Source organism: Lissotriton helveticus, chromosome 5_1 (genome assembly GCF_964261635.1).
Source record: "Lissotriton helveticus chromosome 5_1, aLisHel1.1, whole genome shotgun sequence".
In the NCBI taxonomy this organism is placed as follows: Eukaryota; Metazoa; Chordata; class Amphibia; order Caudata; family Salamandridae; genus Lissotriton; species Lissotriton helveticus.
The window spans coordinates 2,088,697,681-2,088,712,565 of NC_136065.1; positions in this window are offsets into that span (position 1 = coordinate 2,088,697,681).

Genomic DNA, 14,885 nt, shown 5'->3' on the forward strand with positions numbered 1-14,885 from the left:
CAGGTTAGACTATTGCAACGCTTTATTGCTGGAGTCCCCGAGCTACCTTATGGATAGGCTTCAGAGACTCCAGTCTGCAGCTGCCAAACTGGTCTTAGGTTGGCCTTCGAGATCCTCTTCTGCTTCGGCCCTGGCTCAGCTACACTGGCTCCCAGTGAGGGAGAGGGTGAGCTTTAAGTCCCTGTGTCTGACCTTCAAAGCCCTTCATGGGCTGGGCCCGGTCCGTCTCCAAAGGATGTTTTCATGGTATGTAACGGCCCGTAACTAGCGTTCCTCCCTGGCCAGGATGGTGGCTGTACCTAGGTTTAAAAGATCTAGAGCAGGAGGCAGATCATTTAGTGTGGCTGCGGCCAAGCTTTGGAATTCCCTGCCCTTGGAACTTAGGCAGATTGACTGCCTGCCTGTCTTTAGAAGGCAGCTAAAAACTTGGCCTTTTCCAAGCCTGCCTTAACCATCAGCCGCCTCCAATTGCCTTTCCCCCTCGCTTCTGTTGCTGCCAGCGCCAGGATGCCTCTCGAGGTGACAGCGCGCTTTACAAGTGCAATAAATAAAAATAAAAATTGCGAAGGTGTATGGCTTGACAGGCACAGGCTTTTCATCTGTCATCACATTTTTAAGAAGACCTACAAGTGATGTGTTATGTTTACAGCACTTTTTTTGGCGACGAGGATGGGATGTGCCAAATACCTGACAGAGTTATAAATGGAGTACAGCAGAGATCAGCCTGTGCCACCTCGGTGAGGCGGGTGCTTGAGAGCTTGGTCAGTTTTAATGACAGTGCCTCTTCAAACAACTGTAAATGGGAGCTGTTAAGGACATTTCTGTGGTAGTCCTGGTGGGGACTACGGGGCAGATTTACGAGTCCCTTGTGCCTCTTTTACGCCGCCATTGCATCACTTTTGTGACATAGCGGCGGCGCAAAGCCAGCGCCATGCTGCAGGGTATTTACAACGTGACGCATCTGGGAGATGCGTAACGTTGTTAAACCCTGCACCACATGTACTCCATGAGAAATCCAGCTCCAGTGTTTCCAGCTTACCCTTGCGGGTATCTGGGAGATCGAGTCCTGGGAGAGAGATACAAGACCTCCTTCATTCTAAACCAAGGTACAGAGCTGATTATACCCTTAGAGAATTCTTGATTAGACTCTTGGCAGATTCTAGGCAAAGAGTACTAAACTTAAAACTACTCCTAAACTTATTTCTTCCCTTGTGCTAGGCTAAGGTCAGGTACATCGGGGTAGGCGTATTTTAGAAGCAGCAGTTGAGTACTTTTAGCCATCTCTTTTATCATTGTATGTATTTTATGCATTTTATCTATTTAAAGCAACTCATGGCTTAGAAACCATATCATGCTTTTACAGTACTACTTTATAATACTGTTTGAATTATATGCCTTGTACTTTATAAACAGCATTATTATTGTAGCAGTACATTTCTCATGCTTGAGGTAGAAGATTGTTCAATAAATACCTTTTATTGAAAACGCCCGTCTCTCTAATTTCCCAGCAACTCTGGTGAAACTAAGTATACACGATTGACTGAGTAAAATAGTTATCTATTGTTTCCACGACTCTGAAGATTGATTTCTTATTCTTGGGAAACAAAGTTGTCATGCTATATGGTTGTCAGAAACTAATCTCTTCTTGTACTTTCGAGAACGTTTCTAGTGACCTCTGAGCTAGCTGGGACACACATAATTAAGTCTAATATATTCAGCAGAGACCTAGTTGACCTTAGTCCTATGTCTAAGCTGCAGTATATATTATTCCAATGCGCAGAGCCTATTGGGAATATAGAAACTACACTACATGGCGCCCAACGTTTGGTAAGGCGATAATTTCATGCTAGATACTAGAGTAACTCAGTCGTGCTTTTCACACTGACCCCTTTCTCCCGTAAAAACTCCAAAAGACGTCTGGAGTGGGTGAAAGGATAATATCCGCCAAAACTGAGTAGGACGAAAAATCCTATGTATTAGTTTTTGGTTTGTTTAACGTTGAAGGATACAGTGTTCCAAAATATTGTGCACCTAATCTTTGTTTCCTTGAAACTTGTTCTGCAAACTCAGAAATAAGTAAAAATAATGGTTACTGACGAAGAATTAGCTGCAGCAGCAGCCCAAGCGATCTTAGATGACGCTGAAATCCTAGAAAATGACACAGATGCTATACTGCTATCGGTAAATGTAAGGAAAAGTATAACTTACAAACTGATAAATAATGGAGTATCAGCAAGAGGAGGCAGAGTAATCTTTGGCATAGAGGCATATGAATATCGGCAGACAGAGGTATTCTATTCATGGATTCAGTTTCCAGCAACAAATGCAGGAACACGAGAGTTCCACTACTACAAAGCAGAGGAACCTCCAATGGAATACGTTCCTTTCGAGGACATTGAAATTCCATTAACCTACCAAGAGCATCAGCTCTGGTTTAAAGGCGCCCTAAAACATGAAAATCACATTACCAGGCTCGGTCCACTAGGTAGACCTGGAGCTACATGGCCGGTACTAGCCAGCTATACACCACATCCAGACATTGAAAGGATGTCAGATGTAGAATTGTTAACACAGCTAAAACAGGTAAAATACATAGACAATTGGTCCAATATGTCATGCGGACATTAACAGTCCAACCAGCTGTACAAATTCCACAGCACACCCCTCACCAGGGGAACACAAATAAAATAACACCACAGACTATACAATCGGTCATTGGAAAGTTGCCTGCCAAAAGGGAACAAATTCCGTTTTGGTTAGCACAAAAAATTACTGAAATAGAGGCAGTATTTCCTGATAGTACACCTCATGTGAATCACAGGATTCTGACAATCTGTTTACTTATGGGGATTGCACCACACGTAGAGGATTTTGACACTTAGGGCACAGTCTTTGCTTCAATCTACACAAAAACACATGGTGTTCCGTCCATGATGGTAATACCAGATGTTTTAAGGCAGATTCAAAATGAATACGGTCCAGAACCAGCTTTAAATATAGGTATGAAATTACTGAAAGATTTCACACAGGTATCAGCTATACTACTAGCCAACATTAGAGGTGAAGCAGCATCAGTGGCAATCCGCCAGAAATTAAAAGAAACAGACATTACTGAGCAACCATATGAGCTTGCCAGAATCATTAAAAAATCCTATGAAGAATTAGGTAGAGATAGTTTGGGTGGGAAACCACTAAAACCACAATTAACGGAAAATCCTGAAAAAGTTTTTATTAAAAAGAATCTCACTACTCCTAGAAAGAAGTGGGAAAATAATAAACAGACACTTCCTAGAGAGAAGCATTCTCAGTCCAGAGGAAGGTCTCCCCAACGGAGAGTTAGATCTCCTGAACGGGGAGGAAGATCTCCCCAACGGGAGCTCTCTGAAAAAAGATATAACCTTAGAAATAGGGATACTTTAAGAAAACCTGATAGATATTAAGATAATGACACACGTCCCTCTCGACCTTTTCAGACTTCTTCGCAGAAATCAGAAAGAAGAGGACGGTCAGAACACAAAGCAGAACGCGTCAAGTCCAAAGACAAAGAACCCGTTCACCAAAGTAAAAAACCTCAATTTTCAAAGAAGAAGGTAGCAAGCATAAAAATTAAACATGCCGAGGATTCTTAGGACACAACTCAAGAACGGGGAATGGGCTCAGACAATGCTAGACAGCGCAGCAGAAGTGACCTTAGCTAGCAAGATCCTGATGGATCATCTGGAGACAGTGGACTTGAATAAATACATTCAAGTTGAAACTGCTGACACCAGGGTTAGTACACCCCTCAAGTTATATGAAATAACACTCCGGATGGAGGGGGATATAACTAGAAAAATAAAAGCTCTCTTTTGGGAAGCTGTCCAAGGGTTATGACACACTTCTAGCTGAAAAAGACTGGCCACCTGTTATTGTTAGGGAGTGCCCGCACGGCGAAGAAATGATTATGCCAGCCTTCTCAAATCACATTCCAATTCATAAAAAATATACATATGCAAGGAAATGGGCTGTAGCTCAAACTCCAGCATTATATTAAAATCACGTAGGATAGGATGAGGACTCTCCTCACCACAAAATACAGTTAAAAAATCAACCTACTGCTCAGAAACAGTACCCTGTTAAACAGGAAGCTAAAAAAGGGAGATTTTAAATCAACTTGAATATCAAGGGGTGATTGAAACATGCACCTCATCTATGAACAATCCTTTGTTTCCTGTCTCCAAACCAGACAATTCATATCGTCTAGTTTTGGATTACGGACACCTAAACTCCTGTTGTAAAACATTCGCAGTACAAAATGCACATAGTGCTGCACTGATGAATAACATTGTGCGCAAAAAATATAAAACCACATTGGACATTTCAAATGGGTTTTTCTGTCAAAACATTGCACCAGAAAGCAGACACCTGACCGCTTTCTCAATCTTGGGGACACAGCGACAATTTTGCCGTCTTCCCCAGGGATTCAAGAATAGTCCAGGGTTATTTTCAGCCAGAGTAACAGAGTTACTACAAATGTACGACGATGAGGCATTATCTTATGTCGATGACATCTATCTTACAGATGACAATTTGGATGTATACTTGAAAAGAGTGAACACCATAATACTTGGGTTTGCTTCTGAAGGGTATAAATTCAATTTTAAGAAATCATGAATTGCCCACCTCAATGTCCTATTTTTAGGGTACGGTGTTATCAAGTGAAGGCAAAAGCCTGGCAGCAAACTTTCTTGAGAAGTGTGCGCTGCTTCAACCTCCAAAAACACTGAAAAACCTACAGTCAATTCTAGGTTTCCTGAATTTCGGTAGAACTTACGTTTTGAATTACGCAGAGAGGGTTAAACCTCTCTATGAACTAATCAAACCAGATTTCAAACCAACTAATTGGACTCAAACACACACAGAAATTCTGCGTTCAGTCCAAACAGACATGTTAGCTAAAAAACAGTTACAGACACGCGAAAACGTTCGCATTCTAGTGATCCGTGTCATCCCAGGAAAATGCGGATTCACATACCTGACCTTTAATGAAGGTAAAAAGGTACCAATCACTTATAAATCACACTTGTACACACAAGCGGAAATGAAATTCTCATCAACAGAAAAAATTCTGACAGCGGTTCAAACTGCAGTAGCAAAAGAGAGAGCTCTCGCACAGGGTAAACGTATAATGATAGTTACACCTGTACCTGCCTTAGAAGCAGTGACAAGAGCTAGCATTGCCAATGCAAAAGCTTTACATCCGAGATGGATTCAATGGGTTAACTCTCTTGCTGCAACTGACGTTGAATACCATTTTGACACTAATTTGTAGACACAAGAATTTCTCCAATACGAATATGAATGTCCTCTGGCAACTGAAATTCTGCCTCTGGAACATTACGGATGTATAATCTATACAGACGGATCAGCACAGCCCGCTATTGGGGGTAAACAAGCCTATAGTGCTGCGTGCGCGATTGTTAAAGGTCGCTGGCACAAAGGCAAATTCAGACCTATATTCACAAAAAATCAATCACTCGGGGACTGTACAGCTCAGCGAGCTGAACTACAGGCTTTCAAGATGGCGCTTGAAAATACTGATCGCGAATTCCCCACACTAATAGTGTGCGATTCATATTACTGCGTACAATCTTACAATGAGTATCTGCAGAACTGGGTTCAGAACGATTTCAAAGACGCAAAAGGTGGCACAATAATGCATAAAATCCTTTGGGAACAAGTAGTTCTTTTACAGAAAGAACTACAAAAGACTCACATGATTCATACACTGAGTCATCAACGTGATGGCGTTCACGTTGCAGGGAATTCATTGACTGATGAAGCCGTGAAGGCAGCTGTGCAAACGGCTTCCGTAGCTGCGATTACTCGGTCAAAAACAAAAATAGACAGCAATATAATGCAAGCTGTCACTGCTTCAGTTAAAGACAGTGGTAAGACACTCCCGAAAGGCTTTCCAATAAAGTACTCATATATAACTGATGCGAATAACGTTCCTTTTGCTCGAATCCCTGGAGTGGGGGATAGGGCAATCCCAAACATGGAACATAGGTTAGGACTAATTGTAGCAGCACATGAAGGGCTAGCATCTACACATGCGGGAATTTCTGCCACGGTGTCATTATTAAAACAGAGATACTGGTGGCCACGCATGAGGAAACAAACTAGAAATTATGTTCTAGAATGTGAAATCTGCCAGAAAATAAAAGTTTCTACAGTAAAACGTCCTGCACAGACACCCCTTCTGATTTCAGACAAACCACTAGAGTGTGTTTACCTGGACCACTGTGGTCCCTTAACTAGGGATGGCAACTATAAATATATTATGGTCGCGGTGGACTCCTGCACAAGATTCATTTGGATGTGGCCCCAGCGCTTGGCTGACGCCAGAGCTGTAATAAAGGATTTGCGAGTCTTTATTGGCACATACGCAATTGGCACGCTACATTCTGACCAGGGTCCTGCATTTAGCTCTAGGGCTTACAAGGAGGCCATGGTCAGCTTGGACGTTGCATTGCGATATTCTAATTTCTTCCATCCCGAGGGTAATGCGGTAGTGGAAAGAAAAAAACGTGACATAAAGCAATCCATAACATCCAAGGTATTAGGTTCGGGTGACGGGTGGGTCAAACATCTAATAAGTGTCCAACATAGTCTTAATAATCTGCCAAGAAATTCTCTGGGTGGAGTCACTCCGTATGAGCTAATGTTTGTGAAAAGGAACAGCGTTGGGTCTACAGATTAGGGACCCACCTCACGGGTCTCAACGACCAAATTCCATGGTCCTCCGTACTTAAACGTTAGTCTCTCCGCCACCCTCAGAATTAATGAGCATGTCAAAATACAACCTATGTTTAGTTCATCCTGTGATGTGGCTCATATGTTTGCCAGTGTACCACCACAGAGCATGTCGAAATACAACCTATGTTTAGTTCATCCTGTAATGTGGCTCATATGATTGCCAGTATACCACCACTGATCTCTATGAATTTAATTTTCAGTGGACTACAAGCCGACTTTTATCTTTGTCACACTTAACCTGTGCTATTAATCTAGTTCCCATATTTGTTCGTATTTATTCTCCCTAATGTAATTATAAAAACTTTACCTTCCATATTCAATTGTTCCCTTGCACAATGCAACTTGCATCTAGAGTAATGTCTATTACATATTGCTTGCCCATATGTTCTGACAATCTCGATAAAGCACCCAAGATTCAAGCCTCGTAATTTTTCGAGACTTCATCCTACCCACGCCAGCGTGCTTGCGTTCCATGCCTCAGTTTGGCATACGCGAGCGTGATTGGCAGCGAATTCAAGCCTCTTTTTGGCTCCATACCGGGATTGGCTGCCTCCTTCCCGACCGCGCCCACGCACCGATCGACTGCACTCTTTAGCGTTTCCCTGCCGGCCGGAGACCATCCACGAGGTCCGGTAGCAGGGAACGCTAGGTGCCAAGCGGGTGCAGGGCGTTGCGGGCATAAGGATGGCTCCCACCTTCCTCATAGAGCTAAGTACCTGATTCTTTCTTGAATAATTTGTAACTTCACCATATCTTTGTTTCAGGGTGTGCCATTGTCGTCCCACCCACCTCCCGAGACCTATGGGGAGTGGATCGTTTTTCACACAAGTGAGAATTCCCTCATTTCTAGTGAATTTCTGTTACCTGATAAATAGATACCCCTGTGGTTCACACACTCCCACTGGCCCTACCGTCTGGCCAATTGATCGCTATTCACGAGTGCTGAGACCACAGTCTGAATTCTCTTCGCAATTTTGCATGCTCTAAACATCCATATGGTTGATATAAACCAACTAAGCTGTTAGCATAGTTCGAGTACCAATTGAACAGCTTTTCCAGCAAATGTGCATGCATAAAACATCCTTGTGATGGTATAAACATAGCTTGTATGGCACAACGGCCACGCCATCTTGATTAGCCATAAGCAAAACTATTCAGAGAGTTATCTTGCAGACAACATCACTGATGAGACTTCTCTAATTTCATGTTTGTCTTTTCTGTTTGTATGTCCTTTTTTCCAGACTACACAGGTTCATCTAAATCAGAGGTAATTCCCACTACTTGGTGTTTTGTTTTGTTTTTTTCTGCACTATTTTTACACGACCGTTTTTAACTTTCACATCCTCTGGTAGGGTGGACCTTAGCGCGCCCACTCCGCCGAGGTACACATAACATGGTCCTGAAGAAAGCCCAGTAAATTTCACACATAAGGGCTGAAACATGTCGACCCCACTCTAAAGTGGAAATAACCAATACATTAATTGGCACATTTCCCGACACATATTTTAACTTTGTCAGACTGACCATTGAATAAATTTTTCTTTCTGGTACAGTTCTTTGATAATTTTAATACCACGTTTTTCACATCACTATCAAAAACCAGCTCCGCAGTAATCTGGCATTGTAGCACACCAGGGAGGCATTCGGCTTCTCCTGGTGGGCCCGATGATGAAGCATGTCACCACCCAGGGTGGTGAGTGAAGGCTTCTAAAAAATCCCTAACAATTTCCAATGTGTAGTTGACGGGAACATACTGATCTCTGATCATGTGCTAAATCTACCTTGTTTTTCGACACTCTCTTGTTGTTTTACTGAGATAGCCCGGGGGACTGAGGGTGTCCCTTTTCCCTCTCTCTCATATTGTTACTACTACCCTTTCCAATAAAGTACTCATATATAACTGATGCGAATAACGTTCCTTTTGCTCGAATCCCTGGAGTGGGGGATAGGGCAATCCCAAACATGGAACATAGGTTAGGACTAATTGTAGCAGCACATGAAGGGATAGCATCTACACATGCGGGAATTTCTGCCACGGTGTCATTATTAAAACAGAGATACTGGTGGCCACGCATGAGGAAACAAACTAGAAATTATGTTCTAGAATGTGAAATCTGCCAGATAATAAAAGTTTCTACAGTAAAACGTCCTGCACAGACACCCCTTCTGATTTCAGACAAACCACTAGAGTGTGTTTACCTGGACCACTGTGGTCCCTTAACTAGGGATGGCAACTATAAATATATTATGGTCGCGGTGGACTCCTGCACAAGATTCATTTGGATGTGGCCCCAGCGCTTGGCTGACGCCAGTACTGTTATAAAGGATTTGCGAGTCTTTATCGGCACATACGCAATTGGCACGCTACATTCTGACCAGGGTCCTGCATTTAGCTCTAGGGCTTACAAGGAGGCCATGGTCAGCTTGGGCGTTGCATTGCGATATTCTAGTTTCTTCCATCCCGAGGGTAATGCGGTAGTGGAAAGAAAAAAACGTGACATAAAGCAATCCATAACATCCAAGGTATTAGGTTCGGGTGACGGGTGGGTCAAACATCTAATAAGTGTCCAACGTAGTCTTAATAATCTGCCAAGAAATTCTCTAGGTGGAGTCACTACGTATGAGCTAATGTTTGTGACTAGAATGATTATCGGGGACCTCGATAGTCAGACTTCAGTGGTAGAACAAAAACCCTTTGATATCAAAGATCGTTTGGCTGTTTTACAGGACTTAAATGAAACAAGAAGAAGTCTGAGTAATACAATACAGAAACACACGACCGCTGAAGAAAAACCACCTGTCCCAGCAAGACCTGTCTGGATTCCAAAGATTGGGGATCTAGTCAGAGAAAAAATTGCAGTAAAGAAGGAATTTGGGCCTTCTTATAGAAAAGCCGTCCCTGTCTTGGCAATCCACGGAACAAGATCAGTAGTACTACCGCCCCTTTCTGGTAAAAGGGAGAACAGAGTTGTGTCAATCGACCTGGTCAAACCACAATCATGTGGCCAATAATAAGTAGTAGGCCCAGTGGACTCCCGAGAAGTAACAGGCGTCCAAATCTTGCTACAATCCAAGAGGTTCAAACTGAAAGACTTATCACATTTGATAAACCTGCAGTAAGAAAAGAAGGACTATGCAACAAAGCGATGGAACTTATGCCTCTGGATACCCAAGTAACAGTTCGTCAAGACACACCTATCTACAATGATGTGACATCTGACTACATAGAGATGGTAAAAAGAGAAAAGGCTCCAGTGGCTTCGAATAATCCTGAAGCTATCCCTACAATTGACAGAACTGCTTCTGGCTATTTCATAAACTTTGATACCTTTTCAGAAGATCCCAGTGAAATTGAAGAAACGCCAGGAAAAATAAAAACATACAAAGAAAAGTTAACAGAACTCTTTCATCAACTTGAAAAACATATCTGGTTTCACCATGGGTTGAATTTTAGATTGGGTTAGGTGCATTTTTCCTCCTACTCTGGCTCATACTTGTGTTAAGCTTGGGAAGGATGATAGATGGAAAATATAGTTCTATGGACACAGCAAGTCAGAAAATCAACTTGGTCCTGACACCTCACAAATCATCTCATCGTGAAAAAAGAGACCTGCCATCAGTGAAAATCACAGCCGTACCTATACCTGGTGGTATAGCATGGGACACTACTGACTATGACATTTATGGCCCGGTGGAACTGCTGAAGATTCTACACCAATTTAAGGTTGCTTTAAGTGACTTTGTATCACCGAGCACATTCAGTGATGATTGGGACTTTGAAGCTGTTAATAACATGATTTATTTATTTATTTTCCACATTTGTTAAGCGCACTGTTACCGAAACGGTGTCCTGGAGATTTAGAAATGTCAGCAAAATTCACAGAACATGAATACTTACAAGGTTCATCAGATTATGAACAAATGTATTGTTTTAATCACTATGGTCATCATTATTTGCATAAATCTGCTAACCCTAGAAATGTTTTTACTTACAATCAATGGGAACATTGTCCAACGCCAGCAAAAGGCAGCTCGAAATTTCAATACTTCTCAGGGTATAATTTTACCAATCCAGAAGCATTTTATTTTAGAAATGAAAAAAAGACAGGAATGAAAACAATGTTGACCAACACTAAACAAATTTATTCTGCAAACTTTTATGCTCAAAATGTCTACATTGGGTTTTGACTTTTGGAACGACAACATTGAGATTGAGACCGTCTGGGGTACAAAAGATTTGCAGGTGCAAGGTTTAGAAGCATTATTCAGAGCGTGCATAATACCAGAACAAATAATGTTCTTGAATGACACTGTTCAACAAACATCTTGTCTTGGCATTGCTAAGATAAAAGATTTAAACAAACCGTCTATACCTAATCCCATACCTGACAGTAATAACAATACTGATGAGGACTTAGACGTATCCCACATTTTAAATCAAAACAGAACTGATCCTGACTGGAAAAAAATGGTTAATCTGGCCCACAGACACTAATACCTGTCGAGATAGATTCCTGAACAAAACACAAGGTTTCAAAATGAACAGGCCAGATCCAAGATACTCCCAGAGACAACATCCAGGGATAGTAACTACTTATAGTGTAGGGAAGCTATGCCTTGAATGGCTACAGACATCTACACTCTCGGAGATTAAACAACACTTATCTTTACTTAAAGAAGGCAATGATTTGCGAGATTTCTTACTGGGACCTTGCAAACCACATCAAAAACGTTTCATACACGCTGGTATATACGCTGGGTACAACGAAGCTTGGAAAGTAACGCAAATGGAAACTGCAGAAAAGATGCAAGAAATTGATCGTATTAAGTTAGAGAAAAGTCTATCTGTAGTGGACAATGGGTTAACGACTCTGTCCTCCAGAATTTATTCTTTGGACAACATTGTATCTTCTGCCATTGACATAATAGAGCAGGACTTGCTAATGCTACAACATGGCCAGTCCCAATTACGTTCTATCATGCAGTTAGGCTGGACGTTGTAAAATCTGCGTTTAGGCTACGTGCCTTGGCGTCTAATCAATACAACCTCATTGTTTTCTATATTTAACCTTACAGATAAACAAATCTCTTTGGCACAAAAAGGAGCAGACTATACGGTGCTGAACAATGAAAAACTGGAAAGGTTGCCATTGACAGTTTCTGAGAAACCTGTCACTGAATGGATAATATAACAATACCGGTGATGATTTTCCAATTTCTGTATTGTCTACAGCATATACCAGCGGGCCTGTATGAAAGGTTGGGTAAAGAATACATTAAGTCAACCTGGACTTTACCTTACACACACAAATGTTGGAATAAGGGACCAGAGGTATTCCTTAGTGGTAATAATTGTAAAAATTCACTAAGTGGTACACTTTTGTGCCAAGGTATTAATTTACATGGAGCCTGCGATGGTTCTGCAAATAACCTCTCATGCCACCTGCACGGAACTCCCTCCACAGTAATAGAACCAATTTTCAGACAGCTATCCAATGGCAGCTACGTTTTACTGAATGATCACAGCTGCTGTGGCATGTTGCCAGGAAAACTTTATCTCGTTAGTGTGTCCTCCAGGGTTACTTGTTGTATGCAAGTATTGTATCAATGAAGCAAGTCAGACAGAGGGACGGCGTTATGGCCTTCACTGAATATCTCTTCTATAGGGATTGATACTTTAAGCAGAATGAAAGCCATTCTTTTGCAAAAAACTGTGCCACTGACCTCGTCTAGAGAAATGTATGATCTGCAAGAGATACATGCCCTATTATCAACAAATTGTCCTAAGCATTTTGTAGAAATGTTGAGCCAAATCTTAAACATGTCTGATACCAGCGGAATCGCACATGTATTTAAGACAATTTTTTCGGGACTGTTAGCACCTTTTGAAGCAGTCCTCGGCATTTTTCCAAATTTCATACACTCTGTGTTCGGCGGACTACCTCTCATCTTGGGACTCGTAGCTGGGATACTATTTTTATTTCTCCTGCTTCGATATGGCAAGTCCGGCAAACAGCGATACCCAGATATCCATGGAAGAAGCCCTCCGTGCAATGAGGTATCGTGAGCGGATAACACAGATTCTCGGCTTGGCTCGTTTAAGGGACCTGAACACCACATGGTTTCTTTCGTTCAGACCAATCTGGCAAGATTGCATCTTACCTGTTCTGCGATGCCTGCTTTGCGGAGAAGAATGCGTGTTAGACATCTGTCTTGCACTTCCATCAGTACTGCCATCGAATGTTAATGCTTTGCTAGGTCCTGTAACGGCTCATGCATCGTGTTGTCCCCAACAGCTGCCAATTCTGATGACGGCATTCATTGAGGTCTCACCGGCAAGTTTAACTGCGGGTGAGATACGAGAAACTACAGGCATACAGGTAACATCGACTGCTGACATTGCTAATGCTTCCTGTGCTGACGGCAATGATCCACACCTATGCGCATTTGATCTGCTTGATCAAGTAGTTCCTCTTTCACCTACTACAGTAGACAGCTTCTTTGCCAGCCTTGATGATCTGATGTTTTCTCCTAACTCTGAAAATAACTTTTGATAATGTTGACACGGTGTTCCCTGAACTCTGCAATTCGTCCTTCATTTTTCAAAAAAACCCTTCGGCTTACAAACTTTTCTACAAATGCAACTTTTGAACTTTTTCCAAAATTAGAAAGATTTTTTGGGGCACAAAGTATTCTGCTTAAAGTAGAACTATTCATAGAGAACAAGATTTCTTTATTGAACTTCCTACTGACAATATTTTGGCCTAGCCATCATAACACAATGGTTTCAAATATTATGCTATGGAATGGTCTCGATTTAATTTTTCTTTACTGTACAGACTTAAGAGACATTTCATGAATGTATATTTTTGTTTTGCTTTGTAAATATTTGAAGGTATGCTTCTTATTAGCTCATACAGTGTACTTTCACTTTTGTTTTTTCATGTACACAAGCCTTTTCAAATGCAAATTTGTATTTTGGGTGGGATTGTGAACACTTACTTTAGATTTGATCAGTGCTTATAGGTCTAGTCTTATTGAACTTAAGATAGTGGAGTGGGTGTTGTAAACGAATCTAGTACCCTTGTGTAACTTTTCCCGATTCATGCCCTTATATAGGTATACTTTACCCTATCCTTATATAGGCATAGAAATCATTACCATATTTGACCTGAGCCTTACAGCCCAAATACGGCAAGGCTACTTCCACTAAGTTCCGAGAATTCACAACGATTTCTTGGCAAAACCCGCCTTCAGCAGCTAGGATCTTCCCCCTGCTTGAATATTAAGTTATCCAAGAAATCCTGGAGTTTTCTGGGAATTGAACCTTTAAGTGACATTATTAAGTCCAATCATGCGTCAAACTCGGCACCTTCATGGTATAAATATGTCTACATTTGCCCAAACTAACACACGGTGGTTCTTGGAACAGATCGACTAACTACTTGCCCGACGCCCTGCAGCAGCAAGTGCCGAAGGAAGCCGACCCTCCAGCAGACGCACTGAGAGATACTGTTTCTTCTCTTGCCGAGAAATCCAGCTCCAGTGTTTCCAGCTTACCCTTGCGGGTATCTGGGAGATCGAGTCCTGAGAGAGAGATACAAGACCTCCTTCATTCTAAACCAAGGTACGGAGCTGATTATACCCTTAGAGAATTCTTGATTAGACTCTTGGCAGATTCTAGGCAAAGAATACTAAACTTAAACTACTCCTAAACTTATTTCTTCCTATGTGCTAGGCTTAGGTCAGGTACATCGGGGTAGGCGTATTTTAGAAGCACCAGTTGAGTACTTTTAGCCATCTCTTTTATCATTGTATGTATTGTATGCATTTTATCTATTTAAAGCAACTTATGGCTTAGAAACCATATCATGCTTTTACAGTACTACTTTATAACACTGCTTGTATTATATGCCTTGTACTTTATAACCAGCATTATTATTTTAGCAGTACATTTCTCATGCTTGAGGTAGAAGACTGTTCAATAAATACCTTTTATTGAAAACGCCTGTCTCTCTAATTTCTCAGCAACTCTGGTGAAACTAAGTATACACGATTGACTGAGTAAAATAGTTATCTATTGTTTC